Source organism: Penaeus vannamei, chromosome 9, assembly GCF_042767895.1.
Source record: "Penaeus vannamei isolate JL-2024 chromosome 9, ASM4276789v1, whole genome shotgun sequence".
Taxonomy (NCBI): domain Eukaryota; kingdom Metazoa; phylum Arthropoda; class Malacostraca; order Decapoda; family Penaeidae; genus Penaeus; species Penaeus vannamei.
Window position 1 is genome coordinate 29468790 of NC_091557.1, and position 7500 is coordinate 29476289.

Consider the following 7500-nt stretch of genomic DNA (forward strand, 5'->3'; position numbering starts at 1 on the left):
ACTACCAAGGTATGTAAAACTCTCTGTGACTCCAATGTTCTCGGCACTTGCATGCAGCAAGTGAGCAGCTTCTCCTAGCAAGTCCCTAAAGTCCTGGATATTGGTCTTGATCCAGGAGATCCCAAGACCCAAGGGCTTTGCTTCATTGCTTCATTGCTAAATGCATCCAGAGCCACCTCTAGGGTTTCCAAAGACTCAGACAGAGCAACATCATCAGCAAAGGCAAGGTCTTTAACCTTGAGACTACCCAGAATTGCTCCACTATGACTTCGGACAGTAGTTCTGTTCAGCATCCAGTCCATGCAAGTGCAAGGGGACAGCTTTGCCTCACTCCTAAACTAACAGGAAAGACTTTAAAGCACTTACAGTACCAGTATACACCATGGAGCTTGGAGAGGACTTATTATCATCACTGTGCCAGAAAAGAAGCAAACACTGGCATGAAACCATCAAAAATACTGACATGACTCACAACAGTAAATAAACCTGGAGCACAATCAGGAAACTTAACTCAGAATACCAGTACCTAGCAAGAAAAGCAGCTGTCACCTCCAATGAAGTAGCCCATCAACTTCTAATCAATGGAAAGACCAACAACCAAAACAGAGAGGGGATACCGAAAGAGAATGAAGCAATACATGTAATGCATCATGTCACAGAGTAATAATATATTTGAACCATTTACTATGATGAATTACAATCAGCAATGAAACACATGAAGTCAGGCGGCTGTGATGGCTGGTCCTTTATTTTAGAAATTGCGTGTGTTAACAGTTCTGCAAATAATGTAACAGGGTGATGCTATGCTCACTGCAATGCTTGCACTCCCTGAAAACCTCGTTATCAATAATTTGCCAAGCGCATGGGTAACTTAGTCTTAATCTGTGCAGTATGACTTCGGTGCCTCTTCATAGCCTGTAGCATCTGAGTACCATTTGGCAGCGAGCGAATTTGTAGTATTTTCTCTGTGTGCACCCCTGAGAACTGCACACACTGCAGCTCTGGATGTTTGCCTCAGTCTCCTTTGGCTTGGTTTAACAATCATGGAGGATGGGGGCATACTCGTGCCCTTTTTGCCTAGTCTGTCAGCAAGCTCATTCCCATGGATGCCTATGTGGCTTGGGACCCCGTTTATGATGATTCTTTTACCCTGACCAAGGATTCTTTGGGCTATGGTAAGTACAGTTGTCAGAAGGTGACGTTGTCTTGGGGCATGCTATGCTGTAGACTGTCAATGGTTGCTCTAGAACCACTGTGTCCTGCCCTTAGGGGCGCGTGTGTCAGGGCTTCCATGATCGCAACCGTTTCAGCTTGGAGTGATGAGGCATTGTCAGTGACCCTAATGGATGTTGTGGTATCCCTTGCTGTGAAGCCGGCGCCTGCAGTGTGGTTTATGGGATCCACGGATCCATCCGTGTAGTATGTTATGCTACCCGAAGGAGTTATTTGAACAATGACCTTTTGTACTTATGCCTTTAGGCTAGGCATGGAATATCGATCCTTTCTCATTGTAAGGTTTAGGATTGAGAATTCGATCATTTCGTTTACCCACGGCGGGGGTTCTTTACAGTCAGGGTGAGGGGAGTCCATGCCCTTGGCAAGCAGTGTTCTTCGAGCTGGAAGCTGTGTATGTGAGCCAAGAGTTGTCTGCAAACAGCTGCAAGACCTTGGAAAGGAACTGTGCTGCCTTTAAATCAATTCGGTTGTCCAGGGACGGTAAATGGGTCTGCATGAGGAGGTTGATGACCTTTGTCCATCTGGGAGCACCCAGAATTATCCTGGCTGCTTCATTTTGTACTGTTTCCAGTTTTTCTTTTAGTGTTGTGCTGGAAGCAATGAGGGCGACAGAAGCATAGTCAACAATAGGATGGAAAGCATGCACATAGAATGATCTTAGTATTTTGTGTCCCGCTCCTATGTCTCCTGGTCATTACTTTCATGACTGACAGTCTTTCCTTGGTTCGGTAAAGCAGGTATTGGATCTCCTTTTTGAAAGTGAGTGTGTGGCCTATCCATACGCCAAGGTATAGGTATTCCTTCACCCATTCCAGATCCATGCTCTGAACAGTGAGGATTTTGTTTTTGACATTGATTCTCAGTGCCATAGCTTTTGATTTTGCTGCCGATATTTTTAATCTGGTCCTACAACACTCTTCAGACACCAGATTCATACAGTGCTGAGCTCTAGTTAGTGGTTGCCAGAGGCTATGATTGCCAGATCATCTACATGAGAGATGATCTTGGATCCCTCTGGCAGGTGAATGTTGAGTATATTGAACATTAGGGTGTTGAACAGAGCAAGTTTGAGAACCCCACCCTGAGGCATTTCATTCTCAAGTGGCATGTGCTGAGATAGGTGACCTTGAAATCTGACATTTGTTGTTCTATCTTTAAAATAGATATCCAGGCAAAGAGTCTACTTTTGATTCCCTTAAGGATTAGGGTTTCCTATTGAGAACATGGCATCCAAGTCATCTGGTTCGAGTGCCTTGTCTCTGGTGAGAGCACGCCTGCCTGGAATTAGGCTCTGTTGTTTATCCCTCAGCACAGGAGGCAGGTTGTTGCAGCTGGTTCTAGCTGAGAACTCGAGCACCATCCTGTGCTCCTCTGACTGTGGGTCATGATGCATGCATTTTGGGGCTTGGCGGCTTGTCCACCTGACCCGCTTCCACAACTCTGTGAGGCTGGTTTGGTGCCCAAAGGACTGACACCATTCTAGCCTTTTTTCCTGCCTTACTCTGTTAGCAGTTTCCTAGGCATCCACAACAGCTTCCCTCAAGAAGGTTAGATTGTCTGGAGTTCTTTGCCAATGGAAGTTATTTTCTGCAAATGTTGACTCTGGTTGACCTCTTTGATCTCGTCATTATAGTACCAAGCGTCTCTGTGAGTTTTGGACCATGGACGAGTTTTGGGAATGGTTTGTGACACTGTCTGATTTATGGCCTGGACTAGTCTTGCCTCAAGCACGTCCACATTTTCATTGTTTTGGGGTTCATTGTCTCTCAGACAGCGGGCCAAGCCTTTCTGGAAGGCTTGCCAGTTGGCCTTGTCTGTTTTCCCCGTAGGGATATGTTGTGGTCTTTGGGCTGAACCAAAATCCACTAGGGTAGTGACTGTGCCATAGTGATCACTTGTAACCGTATCATCTACACACCACCGAATTCTCTCCACCATTGTTGCAGTGGCAAAGGTAAGGTCCAGGATTCCTCCCTTCACATGTGTTGGTTCTTGAGTGTTGAGAAGAGCAATCTCAGGGAATGTGTCAAGCACCTCTGCGATATGAATGCCTGCCGTGTTCAGCCTTGTGCATTGGTCTCCCCTATGATTACTCTTGTGCTGCAGTGACAAAGACCTGATTTAAATCCAAGCTATCACACAGTGGTTTGCTATATACATTGTATAGTTTCAGAGGGCCCCCAAACAGGTGAATCTCAACAGCAAGAGATTCAATGCCATCTCCACAGTGCGGCGGGTTGGCTATTAAGGAGCATGGGTTTGCTTCTTTGACCAGGGTCATCAGGTCTCTAGCACCATCTAGGTTTAGAGTGGCAAAGATGTGGTAACCTGAGAAGCAGACATTACCCATAGTTAATGTCTCCTGGAGCATGACAATACCAATGCTCCTTGCTCGTGCTATTGATTGGAGAAAGGAGCTTTTTCTATTATAGCTACAGATGTTCCACTGTAGAATGCTTAGATTGTGTGCTATGATGGTTATTCAGAGTCACATACATCATACTGGTCTCCAGCCTCAGAAGCCCCAGTGCTGGTGGCATCTGACATATATAGATCCTCGCTGATTGAGGATCGTACATCTTCTTCCAAGTGGAGTGGTACTCTGGTTAAGGGTCTACCAGGAGAAGTAGAGCCTAAGTTAGATGGGATCAGACCTCAGCTTACAGACTCGGCCTTTAGTGAGGGCATCCGGTGCACAGTTACAGTCTGGTCTGACAGACTAGCTGGGGTTTCATATGATGTGTCTCCCGAAGCTAGCCTGCCATTAAAACATTGTTTTGTGGTGGTAACTGGGAGTGGAGCGCGGCTCTGACTTGGTTTGATGTTTCCAGCTTCCTCCCCCTTCAGGGCTGCAGCAGTTCAGGTCATTGCCCTGAAGGGGAGGAAGCGGCATGTGTGTGTGTGTGTGTGTTTGTCTGTCTTTGTCTGTATCCCATTCTCCTCTCCTTCTCCCTTCCTCCTTCCTTCTCTCTCTGTCTGTCTGTCTTTCTGTACCCACTATATAGACATCAAACCTTTCTTTTAGAATCAAGAGCCAAGGCCCCCTTACCATTGTCTGGGGACGCAGAGCCAAAATGGCAACCTGGACTACATTCTCCGCCTCCTCACTAGTCCTCTCCAAGGCTGTTGCTACTGCAGAAACTACAGCACTCAACAGGAGAGTCATATCCTTCTCGTCAAAGAAAAGGTTTTCATCTACTGGGGAGGACTTTGCTGTGGTCTGTGGACTTTATGATGCTGCCTGATTTATGGTCTGGATTAGCCTTGCCTCCAGCACATCCACATTTTCATTATTGTGGGGTTCATTGTCTCTCAGACAGCAGGCCAAGCCTTTCTGGAAGGCTAACCAGTTGGACTTGTCTGTTTTCCATTTATGAATGTGATGTGGTCTTTGGACTGGACCTGCATCCATGAGGGTAGTGACTATGCCATAGTGATCACTTGTAACCGTATCATCGACACACCACCGAATTCTCTCTACCATTGTTGCAGTGGCAAAGGTAAGGTCTAGGACCCCTCCCCTCACATGCGTTGGTTCTTGGGTGTTGAGAAGAGCGATCTCTGGGAATGTGTCAAGCACTTCTGCTATATGAATGCCTGCCGTGTTCGGCCTTTTTCAGGGATTCAGCATGGATATGTGTGCATTGAAGTCTCCCCCTATGATCACTCGGTCTTGTGCTGCAGTGTCTGGTTTTGACTAAAGCTCTCACACAGTGGTTTGCTATATACAATGTATAGTTTCAGAGGGCCCCCACACAGGTGAATCTCAACAGCAAGAGATTCAATGCCATCTCCACAGTGCGGCGGGTTGGCTATTAAGGAGCAAGGGATTGTTTCTTTTACGAAGGTCATCAGGCCTCTAGCACCATCCATGTTTGGAGTGGCGAAGACGTTATAGCCTGAGAGGCGCACAGATCCCAAAGACAGTGTCTCCTGGAGCGTGACGACATCAATGCTCCTTGCTCGCACTATTGCCTGGAGAAAGGAGTTCTTACTTTTATAGCTACAGATATTCCACTGTAGAATGCGTAGATTGTGTGCCATGATGGTTACTCAGTGTCACTTCATATTCGTCTCCAGCTTCAGAAGCCCCAGTGCTGGTGACATCTGATATATAGAGATCCTTGTTGATTGAGGATCGTACATCTTCCTCTAAGTAAGACACTGGTTAAGGGTCTACAGAGAGGTGTAGAGCCTAGGTTAGAAGTGCCACCTCGAGTCAAGGGATCAGACTTTTGCTGTGCAGACTCGGCCTGCAGTGATGGCATCTGCTGCATAGTTTCAGTCTGTCCTGACAGACTAGCTGGGGTTTCACGTGATGCTTCTCCCGAAGCTAGGCTGCCATTCGAGGATTTAGGGAGGGGAGTGCGGCTCTGTTTCGGTTTGGAGGCTTCGAGCTTCCTTCCCTTCAGTGCTGCAACAGTTTGGGTCATAGTCGTCATGGCGACCTGGACTGCCTTCTCCACCTCCTCACTGGTCCTCCCCAAGGATATTGCTACAGCAGAAACTACAGCACTCATCAGGAGAGTCATATCCTTCTCATCAAAGAAAAAATTCATCTACTGGGGGACCTTTGTTGTGCCCTTTGAACCTTTTTTCCTTAGGTTCTTTTTCTTTTTCTTGCCACTAGCAAGCCTGGGGAATTCCTCTGGATTGGAGGTATCCAGCTTTGGCTGGGGAGGTGACTCCTTTCTCTGAGGAGGTCGGGGAGTCCCCTTTTTTTCTGTCCCCAGACATGGGTGCCTGGGGGCACTGGGATAAAGCTTTTTAATAACTGCCTGTTTCCTGGCAGAGCAAGCCAGGCTCCAGGCATGATGTCTCTTGCCACAGTTTGGACACTTGGCAGTTCTGTCCTTCTGGCCATCTTTGTGTGCCTTGATGCACAATTCTGTTTTATGTGCCTTGCTGCACACACCACATTTGGCTTTGGCCTTGCAGTTGGCCTGGTGGTGCCCAAACTTCTGGCACGTGAAGCACCTCAAGGGCTCTGGTACATATGCCCTGAGCTTGTACGAGCCCCAGTTACCCAGATCAAGGGTGGTGATTGGGGCTCCCTTGAGGGTGACCAGGACTTGCCTGGTTGGAGACTTCCCTTTGGTAATGTGGGAAGCCTCCACCACTTGAGGGAGAGACATGATCACCTCCACGTCAAACCCTAGTGGGAAACCAAGTAGCACCATCTTGGTCCTTTTCTCTTGGGAGGTCAGTGGCGAGATACACACTTTTCTCCCATCTTTAAGTACCTTGGTCTCCTGCAGTAAATGTAGGGTGGCTTTGTCTTTGGGCACAATGATCATGCCCTCATCTCTAGCAATTCGGGTTGAAAGTCTGATTTGCCTTTCCTTTTCCAATGCTCTTACCAGCTGGTATGCATTGTCAAAGTCTTCAGGCTTCTTCAGTACCTTAAAGTGCATGAAGCGATTTGGGGTGGGTTTAGACTCTCCTTTAGAGTCTGTTTCCACCCTTCGTTGCTTCACGCCTCCCTTTTGATGGGGTTTAAGGCCTTTAGTTGTAGGGGCAACTGGTTTGGCTGGTTCAGTTTGAGCCCCTGCGTGACTTTGAGAATTCTGAGATGTCAAATTTCTGTCAGTCTGAGTAGCATAGACAGACTTTGTTGGGGGTGATTTTTCTGTCTTGTCCATGATCTTTGCTGCAGGCCGGACATGATCGACCTGCGTTTTCGCTTTCTTTTGTCCCCCTATAGCCTTGTAAGGCTTCAGGGTGACTGCCTTTGTCAGATTCATGCTGTAGTCATTATTGTTTTGGTCATTTAGAGAGGGGGTGGTATTATTTGTGTAATCCATGTGGTATCAGCTTTGGTTCAGCCTCACGCAACCCCACCCACCACAGAGTCCAAAAAGGGGAAGCTGTATGTTAGAGCACATTCTCTAACAGCCACGGGCGCTAACGTGAGGGTATACGCAACCACTGTGTTGTTTGTGGGACGGCGCTCACGGGACCTGTGTGAGGCCAAACAACACAGTAACTGCTTGGCCCTAGCCTCCTATTGGAGACCAGCTGATTAACCTGATCGAGCCAGTTCAGGCCGCCCGTCTTGCCGGAATAGAGGCCCAAAGAGGCGTGTTGCTAGCTGCAGGGCGTACTCATTCACGGCATCGCTCAAACTCCAAGACTCCCGTCTCCCAGCCCACAGGGCTGCCATGTACGGCAAACGCATGGATAGGAAATAGAACCTCTGGAGAGAGACCAGAGGGGATGCCTCCCCTCCTACACGGTAAGCATCATTGACAGTGGGGCTAGGAT